This window comes from Colletes latitarsis, chromosome 5 (assembly GCF_051014445.1).
Source record: "Colletes latitarsis isolate SP2378_abdomen chromosome 5, iyColLati1, whole genome shotgun sequence".
Taxonomy (NCBI): Eukaryota; Metazoa; Arthropoda; class Insecta; order Hymenoptera; family Colletidae; genus Colletes; species Colletes latitarsis.
In genome coordinates, this window is record NC_135138.1 from 23,907,564 (window position 1) to 23,921,599 (window position 14,036).

Genomic DNA, 14,036 nt, shown 5'->3' on the forward strand with positions numbered 1-14,036 from the left:
AAGGAAGAAGGAATAAAATGTGGGAAGATGCTCTCGGAATTTTTAGGAAATTAATTCTTCACACCTGAGTAACGCTTCTCGCCAGAGTGTGTTAAAATTACAATAAGAATTATTTCCAGAAAATTAAAATAAATACGGTAAGAACCATTTGTAATCGTTTGTTATTAAAAACTGTACTGGAAAAGCAGGCTGGATTTGTGCGTACCGAAACATTCCTCGAATGCAAAGGCTTTAATAGAAAAATAATTGAAATTCGACTTACCCATTTACTAGCAAGTTGCTCTGCTGCGCTGACAATAAGGCCCGGTTAGTGCACTCCTGTCGATCACGGAAAGGTCGAAGACCCCAATAAAAATCAGCTGATGGGACGGCCCGGTCACTGCACCCGCTTCTTACCCCGAAAATGTAAAAGTGAAAAGTGCTAGTGACCGTGCTGTGAAGTGTTTTCGGGGTAAGAAGCGAGTGCAGTGACCGGGCCGTCCCATCAGCTGATTTTTATTGGGGTCTTCGACCTTTCCATGATTGACAGGGGTGCACTAACCGGCACTATTGCAACTTGCTAGTAAATGGGTAAGTCGAATTTCAATTATTTTTCTATTAAAGCCTTTGCATTCGAGGAATGTTTCGGTACGCACAAATCCAGCCTGCTTTTCCAGTACAGTTTTTAATAGCAAACGATTACAAATGGTTCTTACCGTATTTATTTTAACTTTCTGAAAATAATTCTTATTTTAATTTTAACACACTCTGGCGAGAAGCGTCACTCAGGTGCGAAGAATTAATTTCCTAAAAATTCCGAGAGCATCTTCCCACATTTTATTCCTTCTTCCTTGGAAACAGCGAATACAAATAATTAATAAATTCGATTTAGGTGGCTGATTTATCCAATCCGCAGAGGTAACAGTTGCAGTGGTAGTATTTTTAATTATTTGTATTCGTTCCTCGACGTATCTCCGATGCACATCTTGCTACCTACCCGACACGGTGGCTCTCTTAGTTCGGACGGCCCTGAGCGCGCGGCAGGCAAGCGCCGTGATTCGTCAGTGTTTTTCGTTAATAATTCAAAAACGAAGCTCCATCCGACATTTTTGCAAAGGAAATTGTTGTTCAGAATCGTCTCAGCTACCCCACATTCCCGGCTCTTACACTATTTACGGGACACCCTGTATACCTAATACCGGTGTGCTAGTTAGTACTGCTTTCAAGTTTTGGAATGCCGTCATACAATCTTGATTAAATACAAATTCTACATCCTTTTTAATCAACGCCTGAAGCGGTTTAGTTTTAACAGAATAATCTTTGATAAATTTTCTAAAGTAATTTGACAAGCCTAAGAAGCTTCTTAACTCTTTAATACTTCTAGGACACGGAAAATTTAGTATAGCTTAAACATGACGTGTACATAGTGTAATACCCTTTGAAGAACTTAGATAACCTAAATATTCAATTTTTCTATTTAAGAATGTACATTTGGCTAAATTCAATTTCAATCCATATTTTTTTAAATAAATCAACACTTCTTTCAATACTTTTAGGTTTTCCTTAACCGACGCAGTAGGAATAAGAATATCATCGATGTAAATTAAAATCTTTCCCTCTCTAATTAATAAATCAAAAATTTGAAGAACTCGTTTTTGAAATTCTGCTGGCGCTTCTGAATAGCCAAATGGCATTTTAACAAACTCATATTGCCTAGAATGTGTAGCAAAAGCGAAATATCGTGTATGCTCTGGGTGAATATCTAGTTGATGGAAGTTATCTTTGAGATCCAATTTGATAAAAACACCCTTACCGAACAGTTTATCCAATTGGTCTTCGATTATAGGGAAAGGATATTTTTGAGGATATATCCTTTGATTGAGCGGTCTTAAATCGACACACATTCTCTGTTTACCATAACTTTTTGATACTAGCACTATCCTTGAATAGTATGGGGAAATGCTTGGTTTAGTAATACCTTTTTCAAATAAATTGTCGATTATCTCCTGTAGTTCTCCTTTTTCTGACGTCGACATACGTCTTGGTGCGTATCTAAAAAAAGAGCGGTCCTTTAAATGTACAGTGTGTTAGGAAATGATAGGTTCACTCACATTTATTATCGTAACTTATAGAGAAATGTATCAACTGCTCTCAAACTTTCAAGATATAATGTCCTTGTATTAACAAATCTGATTGCTAAATTTCGTTTTGGAGTAATATTTCAAAATGATGTAACATAAGAATATCATAATTTTAACATATTTCAACCGTTAATAAATGATAGGTTCACTTTAAAAAACATATTTATACATAGTCATTAAATAATTCTTAACGAAGTAAAAATTAAAATTAATATTTAATAGGTTTTCTACCACTTTTAATTAATAAATTGATTCGCTTCGGCATAGATTCGACAAGATTTGTGAGTTGCCGAGTAGTAATGCGATCCCAAGCGTTCGTAATTGCCGTTTTGAGCTCTTTTACACTATTGAATTGGCGACAATCATCGTAAACATCGCGTACTAGTTGCCCCCATAAATTCTCAATCGGGTTAAGATCAGGAGACCTTGATGGCCATATTAATGTGTCTATATTTTTAGTTTTTAACCATTGTTTAGTGCTTGATGAAGCGTGCACTGTTGCGTTATCATGCATCAATGTTAATTTTGCAGACGAAAAACGGCGAATATAGGGCAAAAGGTGTTCTTCTAAAACAGCTTGATATTTTTTTGAATCGAGTCGTGTATCAAAGAAGGCTAATGTCGTCTTGCCAAATCCAGAGAACGCCGCTCAAATCATCACAGAACCTCCACCAAAGTTACGCTTCGAAAAATAACGCGGTTCTGTACATACATTGTGCCAATAGTTCGCCAACCCATCTGGTCCATTTAAGTTGAATTTCTTTTCATTAGACCAAATAATCTAAAAATTTAAAAATATGTAAATTGCAACGTCCTCGCTAAAAAATGTGCACATACCGAATGCCACTGATGGGTCCACGTTTGATGCAAATCTGCAAATGTTACACGTGTTTTGCAATGCTCCTTTTTAAGCGTTGGGGCAGATTTCATTTTCTTGTGTACAAGATTAGAAGATTCTTTTAAAATATTCCATACTGTCACATGTGAAACATTTGGCGCGAATTCGTTGCGTAATCGTCGACTTCCTATTGTTGAATTTGATGCACTCGCGATAATTGCTCTTTTATTGCGTGGTGTCAATTTTGCTGGTCTTCTAGGTGATTTTTTCACACCATATTCATCCTCATTTTTTATAAACTGATTCACCACATTGCAAGATCTGCCTATGCGACGACCAATTTCTCGATCAGACATTCCAGAGTCTTTATACGCCAATATCTGTCCTTTCTCTTTTTCATTCAAAACTTTATCCCTGCCCATTTAAAAAAAAATGCTTTAATACCTTAATAACTCGATACTTCGATACTTTAATACATATCTTTTACACTGTAAATGCATGGGAAGATTCATGAGAAATTGTTTACTGTTTGTTTCCTTTGTAACCAGGATACGTAACAAACGACACGCAAACAAAATGACGGTGTCAAGCAGCCATATTCACAATGAATGCATTATAACGAAAGAATATTGTTATGCATTAAATTTTGGGACATTAACAAATCATTTAATCGTCCTTTTAGCAAGTGAACCTATCATTTATTAACGGTTAAAAGCTGGTTACATTTAGTAAAAGATTTCTAGTTTCTTTTTGAACCGTTATTTCCATATAATGTTTAGCAGAACAGTTTGTTAATATAAAAGCTAAAAATTCTGAAAATTTGGAATTGATTCATGCACTTCTTTCTAAATTATTATCATAAGTATGACTGAACCTATCATTTCCTAACACACTGTACATACACGCAGTGACCGTCTTCTGCTCTGTCGATTTTCATTTCCTCAACTTCCTTAAATATATTTAACAAATCCTGCCGATCCTGTAAACAAAAATTTTCTAAACTTTCTGTTATTGCATCATATTTTTCCGTCTCCTCAATAGCGTGTGGACCGTTTGAAATAGCCGCGAAATTGTACGAATGCGAAGTTGAGCGAATGAGACGAGTGTGAACGAGAGAGAGAGAATGTGTATATAAACAGGCGAAACGCCGAGCGGCAATCAGACTACGTGTAAGGCGAAATAAAGTGTGCCAATATAGTTAACAAGCGGATTATTATTTGGGGTGTGGTCGCCCAAGCCTATACCAATCGATACAAGGTTTAGTTTAATTTTTACAACAAGCGTTAATAGTAAGTATTGGAAATAGGTGGTGGAAAAAAAAACAATTTAATTTATATAACTTTTACTAAGCTTTTACTAAACACATGGAAGGCACGTCTTCACACTTTCAAAGGAACATACAGAATGAATAGGTCAGTGACGAAAAATTCGTCCCGTACCCTCAGACCCAATCGGTCCTATACTTTGTCTAAACAAGCCAAGGAAGGGACACAACTGCACCCTCTTGACTTGTATTTCGAAACATACGCGTCGATGGTTCTTGTCACATAAAGAAAACTTTCTCTTTTAGAAGAGAAAAACCAACAGTAAGAATAGCACGGGGCTTCATCGCAGCTGTAAACGTGTTCAAAAGTACATTGGTTATTATAATATGTAAACTTTAAATTAGAACTATTCACGAAATCTCTACCGATAATCGCATCATATCTCATAGTTTTATCATCTACTACTAAGAAAACAATATCAAACCAAGGATCCTTAATATTTTCTAAAACAATTTGATCGTAAATTTTACCATAAATTAAAACGGGAGATTCGTTAATTCCACGTGTAAGAAGTGTATGTGTTTGGACCGTGGGACCGTTGGCGTTGATGATGTTTAGTCTAAGCTAGAGTAGCTATCGAGTGTGGTGTTTAGGTTTAAGCTGAAATACGTTCGGGGAACTGCGCCTCGAACGTGTGTTTTGTTTAGATCATCATTATAAGATATGAATAAGGAAGGGTCGACTTTGACTGCAGGAACGTCACTCTGCATCGAACATTAGTCGAGAGGAGTCATAGTTTTATGCTTATGGATTTTACGTTTACGTTTTATGTCTTTCTTTTATGTTCTCTGTGTAAATATAGTTTTATTAATGTAGACAAGGGGAGGTAAACGGGAAAAACTCTTGCAATTCACAACGTTCTTTATTACGGCACGACAATCGAATAGACTGAGAGTCCTGGGCGATCGGGGCCCTGTCTTACATCGCCAGGTCCCGATCGTCCTTTGATTCTTTCCTTCGTGCCGGGTGCAAAAGTTCTCGGCGCGTGCCGCGGAACATTCTCGATCCTTCGACAAGGTTCCGCGACACGTGCAGTCGATCGATTTTTGCACCCGGCCCGAATCGGTTGTCCACGGCACCGTTTGCCCGGACCTCAAGCCATGCGACACATACAAACTACTTCTAACGGTCTAAAACTACATTGTATACATAAAGTAACTGTAACGGTCTACACTAAATTGTAAGAATGTTGATATTACGGTCAGGAGAGCGGTTGGGCGTTTTAAATAAAACTTAAAACACGATGGACTTTTGAAAAACTATATTTGGTGTCTGCTCGCGGCAAGAGCCAATACAAATCTGTACCCTGACAGAGAACCAGGGTCGTGAAGGCACCCTTGACAGTACGGCCCTTCTTTGTCTAAGTGTCCTGGCCGATCCTCCTTTAAGAGGGGGAAACGCGCCAAAGAGAAGCACATGGCCCGCTTCGGGCATTTACAGTGACTCGCATTAATATTCGGACACCATGCTGTGTGTGAGATTATTGCTCTATATATTTGTTTACACTAGTGTTATTGAATTGTTTTTTTCGTAATATATTAAAACACTTATTGTAGTTAGTAGAAACATAAACTTTATTTATTTCACACACATAATTTTTTGCAAAATAAGTGATAAAGTCAAGAATGTCGAAATTTAACATCGCAAAAATATTCGGACAGTGAATAACTTACATAAATTTTATATAAAATATACATATTTTTTGAACAGTATTAATATTTTGTAGGTTGACCCTTTTGTCTTATTACTTCCTGTAATCGTTTGGGCATATTTGTTATAATTTTATTTAAATATTCCTGTGTTATACATTTCCATTCTTGTAATAAACGTTCTTTTAATTCTTTTATTGTTTTTATGGGTGTTGTTCGAATTTTACGATCCAATTGATTCCATAAATTCTCAATAGGATTTAAATCTGGCGATTGAGGCGGAGGGTGTAACACTTTAGGACAGTTATATGTATAGTAAGTATTCCTGAACGATTCTCGATTTGTGCTTAGGATCGTTGTCCTGATAAAACTTAAAACTATTGCGTATGTTCATATTAACAGCACTTTTGATTAAATTTTGTTTCAATAAGTTTAAATATTTCATCTTATCTAAAATGCCGTCGATAAAAACTAGTTCACCAACACCTGCAGTTGAGATGCAACCCCACATCATTACACTGCCATCGCCGTGTTTCACTGTTGCTCTCAAATTTTTTAATTTCAATTCTTCGTTGACTTTACGCCATATCGTTCTTTGTCCATCTGACCCAAAAAGATTAAATTTGCTTTCATCCGCAAATATTACATTGTTTCACCATGTTTGGTCTTTAGAAACGTAGTCTTTAGCAAAATTTAATCGTTTCTTACGATTCACTTCGTTTATGTATAGTTTTCTTCGTGGAACCCTGCCGTTGTATCCATGGTTTTTTAATACCCGACGCACTGTGTCGGGATGCATTTTCTTTCCAGATTCTTGGAATAATTCGGCAGCTAGTTTTATAGCACTTTTTTTAGGATCATTCTTTATTTTTCTAACAATCTTGCGTTCTTCGCGAGAATCTAATAATTTTGGACGTCCCTTTTGCCGAAATGAATCGATTCGATCTTCATGAATATACCTGTGTACAATATCTGCTACAGTACTCTTGCTTACATTTAACAATTTGGCTATTTCTCGATATGATTTTCCCTTTTCTTTGTGGTAAATAACCAGTTGTCGAATTTCAAAGGATGTATTTTTGCCTTTTCGTCCCATATTCACTAATAATACGTCTACTATTAACGAAGTCAATAACAGTACTGACTCTTGGATGCACGCTAGACGTTATGTTTACAAACAATGTACACTAGCAAAATAACCGACTGGATCCAACGACTTACTACAGCCAATAAACTGTTGTGTCCGAATATTTTTGCGATGTTAAATTTCGACATTCTTGACTTTATCACGTATTTTGCAAAAAACTATGTGTGTGAAATAAATAAAGTTTATGTTTTTACTAACTACAATAAGTGTTTTAATATATTACGAAAAAAACAATTCAATAACACTAGTGTAAACAAATATATAGAGCAATAATCTCGCACACAGCATGGTGTCCGAATATTAATGCGAGTCACTGTATCTATTTCTACGTTTCTAACAAAATATTAAATAATACAGTTAATATAGTTACGTTTATTGTCCGCGTGTTTGAATCCGACCATACGCTTCTGACCATCCTCGACAATCCTTACACATGATAATTACTTTCTTTTTTAACCTTTAGTAATTCACGCCCTTGGAATAAATTTTCGTACACCGATTTTTTTAATAGGCTCACTGGACTATCAGTGTCCATTAAAGCACGCACTTTTGCCCCGTTACTTAATCTATGAATGTAAACAAACGGCTTATCACGCTTATCCTGAGGCATTTGACCGATTTGGGTGATGTCCTCTGCTTCCTTGTTCTCCGCGGATTCTTCCACAGAAAATAAATCTGCATCTCGATGCTGCACATGATTCAGAGCTGCACCCCGGTGACCTTCTCTGCTTGGACACATTGGACTGAGATGATCGGGTTGACCACATTTAAAACATTTCGGTTCGGACACCGTACAATTTTGCGACAGGTGTCCTGGTTTCTTACAGGTAAATCAGACCTTCTCATTGTTTGCGTGGTTTCTCCCTCCAACAACATTCGTTCTACTAGTAGTGTATTTAGGAAATGGTTCTGTCTTTCTGACAACCACATTGTCTTCTGTAATTTTTCGGACATGTTCGACGAAATCCGGAACATTATTTATCCAAGTACTTAGTACTAGTTTTCGGATCGTAAAGTCTTTCACCCCGTCAGCTAAAAGTTCAATCTTCTCTTTTTCCGTCAAGGTTAGGAATTGCATAAGGTTCAATTTTGCTTCCACGTACTCCACAAATTTTTCCGCGTGCGATTTCCATGTACGGGCACGTATCCTTTCCAAGATTGTTGTATAAGATTCTTTTCTTTCAAAATACCTTCTTATTTGAAATTTGAATTCATCCCATGAAGAAACCGCCTCCAATGGTTGGCGATTATACCATTCTAACGCTCGACCTTTTAATTGGCTTAATCGCCAAAAAATTTATACATTCGAGCCACACAAGAGATTTTCTCTACCTATCTGGTCACATTTTCTTCATCACTCCCCGAGAAAGGAGGAATCAATTTTCCCGCACACTTCACCTGCTGCCAAATATTCGATTGGTTTGTATCTATTCCTCTCGCTCGCACTTGTTTCGTATTTACACGAGGACTTTCCATTGCAGCTGTTGGATCCCGGGTTGTGGGATTAAGAACAACACTTTATTAAAGAGACGTGTAGGTTTATTAGATCGTTACGGCAAGTTCCGCACGTTGGTACAAACTTCAGAGATCTAACCTGAGTTCAAAAATGCACGTTGTATATACAGTTACCGAAGAAAGTGTCCATACACCGCAACACGTTCAGTTTAAACAATAAAAACCTTGATTATAGAAGGCTAGTTAACTATGAAAGGCACACATGCAGTTAGGGAATTAACTCAGCTTTCAGATAGTATGAATTTTATTGTAACTTAAATAAAAATACAACAGATAAATCTCAAATGCCGAATGAAGTAAGAAAATCAGCGAGAAAAAAGTATTCATACAGAATTTTGTTTGTATGTGAATCAGTCATATTTATAGTAATTAATATTTTGTAGGATATCCGATATTATCAATAATCGCCTGTAATCGCCTGGGCATGGATTCAATTAAATTAGTTGTTACATTTCTCTCCATTTTTTGCCATTCCTCTTGCAAAGCATTTGTTAAATCATTTTTATTTGAAATTTTATATTTTTGCAAACAATGTTTCAATTCTTGCCATATATGCTCAATTGGATTTATGTCCGGTGATTGCGGAGGAGTTTCCAGAACGTGAGGCGTATTGTATAAAAGCCATTCTCTAATTAAATGAGTCTTGTGTATGGGAGCGTTATCTTGCTGAAAATAGTAATTATCAGAAAGACCTAATTTCCGTGCGCTGTCTTTCAAATTTGATTTTAAAATATCTAAATATTTATATTGGTCTACTATTCCATCAATGAGATGCAAGTTTCCCAGGCCATTTGCGGCCATACAGCCCCATACCATAAGGCTACTTCCACTATGTTTCACTGTAGGTCTAATATTTTTGGGCCTTAAAGATTCTCCCTTTTTTCTGTACACTAATTTTCGTCCATCTGAACCCCAAGTATTAAACTTGCTCTCGTCTGAGAAAATAACTTGCTTCCAAAAATCTAACGATTTATTTATGTAAATTTTTGCGAAATTAAATCTTTTTTTTCTATTCACCTTATTGACGTAGGGGTTTTCCTCGCTACTCGAAACACCCTGATTCTTTAAGTTTGTTTGATATCGTTTTTGGACAAATTTTGTTAGCAGTTCTTGCTTCTAATTCTGCTGCGATTTTAGGTGCACTTTCAAATGGATTTTCTTTTATTTTCTTTGTAATAAATCTTTCATCCCTTTCAGTTAACTTACGTGGTCTCTCGGAACGACGCATATTTTCAATTAATCCTGTACTTTTGTACTTATTAACTATATATTGTACACTAGCATGACTCCTTTTTACCATTTCACCAATCTCGCGAAGTGATTTCCCACTTTTCCATAATTCAATTACAATTTTTCTTTCCTCTATTGTAGTTTCCTTATTTTTAGCACTCATTATGATACAAACTATGATTCTTTAACAAACCACGCTAACAATTGACGAAATGCTATGAAACAAAAGAAACAGAAATAAAAGAAAGACGAGATTCTCCCAAGATTTTGAGTTTTATTGGTATATTTCGCCAATAGATATCACGTATGAATACTTTTTTCTCGCTGATTTTCTTACTTCATTCGGTATTTGAGATTTGTCTGTTGTATTTTTATTTAAATCATAATCAAATTCGTATTATCTGAAAGCTGAATTAATTTCCCAATTGCATATGTGCCTTTCATAGCTAAGTAGCCTTCTATAATCAGAGTTATTATTGTTTAAACTGAATGTATTGCGGTGTATGGATACTTTTTTCGGTAACTGTATCTAAGGGGTGAGAGATAGTGCAATGTTTGGCGTACGGAATGAGTAGCTGGGTACAGGATAAGTAAGAGGGTACAGGAGACTAGAAAGGCTGGAATTTGGAAGCTATGACTAGGATGTTTGTGTAAGGATAGCAAAAAGATAGCACACTTTAAAATTAACGTAATTTTTATTTATTTAACATTACAACCAAGGTTTTATTTTTATACATTCTTGCAAAATACCTCTATAAACATACACAAATGAAAATGACTTGAATTTCTCCAGTCTATACAATTTTATTTAAAAAAAAAGAACTTTTAAGGTAATATAGTGGGACAAAATATAGCACATTTAACTTAAAATTATGTATAACAATAAATCAACGAATGATATTTAATGCTTAATATCTTGTGGCTTCTCCTTTACATTTAATAACAGCCATCATTCTCTTTGGCAAAGATTTATAGAGTTTTTTAATAGTTTTTCGCTTTAATTGCTCCCACTCATCTTGAATACATTTTTTTAATTCGGTAATATTTCCAAATTGTTTGTCATTTCCATATACAGCTCGGGCAAGATTTCCCCAACAATTTTCAATAATGTTAAGGTCGGGTGACCTTGCTGGCCAATCCAAAACGCGAATTTTTTTTCAAGAAAAGTACTCTTTTTACTGTTTTTGTAGTGTGTACTGCAACATTATCCTGTTGAAAAATAAACTTCTCCCCAGTAATTCTGGTAGCATACGTGTTTATTTGTTCCTTAATCATTTTCAAATACATTTTACTGTTCATTTTTCCTGTTATAAATTTGATTTCCATTTTACCATAGTATTCGATACTGCACCAAATCATCATATCACCACCTCCCATTTGCCGACGACTGAAAAACTGTTCCTCTTTTCGCATATATATAATCTAAATTAAACCTCTTTTCATCTGTAAATATTATTCTTCGCCATTTCTTTCGCATACGAATATTCTTTTCCGCAAAGTGTAATCGATTCATCTTATGTTGCACAGTTAACCAACACTTTTTCTTCAATTTTTGACGTGTTATGTATTTGCATTTTTGTAAAACACATCTCACATTCTTTATATTAGTGTTGACACCAACATTTTGAGCAATTTGCCTTGCAGTTATCTTAGAATTTGATGCTGCTCTTAGTATTGCACGTCGTTCCCGGGCATTTGGACTTTGTGGAAGTTCAGAACTCTTCTTTTTACCATAGTTTTCCGGATTTTTCAAGAAATTCATTGTTACTTTTCGACTTCTATTCACAATTTTTCCTATTTTTGTCACTGAATATTGTTCTTCTTTCAATTTTATTATAGTGTCCATTTCACACGCGTTCAATCTCTTTCCGCGACCCATTTCTAATAATATTTCGCCTTTTTTGAACAAACACAGGGTGTTCGGCCACCCCTGGGAAAAATTCTAATACAGGATTCTAGAGGCCAAAATAAAACGAAAATCGAGAATACCAATTTGTTGATGGGGGCTTCGTTAAAAAGTTATTAACAATTAAATTCAAAAATTTCAAATCGTTCTGGAAAAATTATTTTCGGTTGTGGAGCTCAATTACAATCATTTTTGGTCGTTAGACATACCCTCGAAATCCTACCCACTTTCAGGAAAAAGATTCGAATAGGTACTGAAATTTTTAGATGAAATTAAAAAATTTCAAATCATGCTAAAAAAATTATATTTAATTACAGGGGACAATTACAAGCATTTTTGGTGAATAGACATACCCTCGAAATCTTAACTATTTTCGAGAAAAAAATTCCTTACCGAAAATCTAATGTGAGGCCAGAAATGTCTGCCTGAATTTTCATACAAATCTTTAAAACGTCATAACTTCTGAACGGATTGGACGATTTTCATGTTTAAAAAAGCAAACTACGTGTATTTTGGTGGAGAATATGTACAAATAGCAAAAATATACGAAAAGTTGGTCCTTGACACCGCAAAATGAGACAACCCCCATAAAAATGGTCCAATTTTCAAACAGCCATAACTCCTACAATTGTGAATATATTTCAATGAAACTTTTTTCTGAAGTAGAGCTCATGGGTAGCTATAAAAAAGTATTAGACCACTTTTCTGTAGGGCGTAAAACAAAATTACTAAAAATGAAAAAGGAATTTTTAGGTAGTAGGTGCCTAAATTTTTCGACGAAAAAAAAAATTTTTAATTAATTCTGAAAAAATTATTTTCGGTTGCGGGGGTCAATTACAATCATTTTTGGTGAATAGATATACCCCCGTAATCTTACCCACTTTCTAGAAAAAAATTCGTGAAGGTGTGAAATTTTTCGACGGAAAAAGAAAATTTGAAATCATTTTGAAAAAATTATTTTTGGTTGCGGGAGTCAATTACAATCATTTTTGGTGAATAGACATACACCCGAAATCTTGCGCATTTTCGAGAAAAAAATTCAGTACTGGCGGAACTTTAAACGTTAATAACTTTTTAACAAAGCCTTCATCAACAAATTGGTATTCTTGATTTTCGTCTTATTTTGGCCTCTAGAATCCCTCATTAAAATTTTTCCCAGGGGTGGCCGAACACCCTGCATATATTAATTATGGGAGAACTGATTTGTAATAAAATGTAACGTGAGTAGCGGTCTATAAACGTTCTTTTATTTTTGAGTGGAGACCTTGTCGATCCTTTGAAATGGCCGTTGCTCCCGAAATATCGGGAGCCGTTACATATTTCGGCAAAAACCGTAACGTCCTTTCTGCCCGGAGAGAGAGGGGCTTTGTATACACAAGCGGTATACCGGTTATACCAGAAATACAAGATACGGTTTAATGCTTACACTAAGGTCGTTCGATCCATATTACACGATACTGTAAGGTATGTCGTTTGTTGATGAACTCTCTTCGCTCGACACGTTGGCCTGTATTTATACATGGGTCTCGTTGAATGTTCCCGAATCGCCTCGATGCAACGGTTACTCAAATACAACGACTTCCAACGGTGCCGGTATAATACAAGTTTCTTACAATACTGATAGTTCGAGTGTTGCAAACCAATAGGTAATCGTCGTAACAATACGGTCGTGGCCAAAAGGACACTTCTTAAATTAGCCGTTAACGACGCACTTCCAAATTCCAAAATGGCTACCTTCTCGACCGTTCTATCACCAATCATGGATGGCTTAGCCGACCTCTCTAAAAGCTCAAATAAATTGAAATAATTAATCAGCACCAAAACAAACCGGCGAACTATGAGCAGATCCCACTTCTGAAATATTTGTCTGTGAGCATCAGCTTCGAATTCGGGTTGGAATAACCAACACGTGTTTGATTAATTTTAGATACATATAGTTTTTTTTTCTTTCTTTTTTTTTTCTTTTTTTGGACCTGCGATAATGCTTTTCAATACGAATTAATTAAACTTTTTATTATTCGCCCGATTTTGATTAATTTTCAAGATATAACGCTTAGAAATTTACTGATTTTCAGGGGAGACGTCTCAGCTTGAATGGTAAGTCATAAAAGCGGTCCTATTCTTGCGGTGTTTAACTCTGCCTGTTGAAACCGATAGCAAGGGTCTACGCTAGGAACGACAGGCCCGAAGAATAAGAAACATGGAAATTATTGTCCATCACGGTCTAAGTTTGCGACATCGAGAATGGTATCGTTAATAATTTGGATAGTTGGAATATTTATTTAAATGTTTTAGCTGAAGGTAGG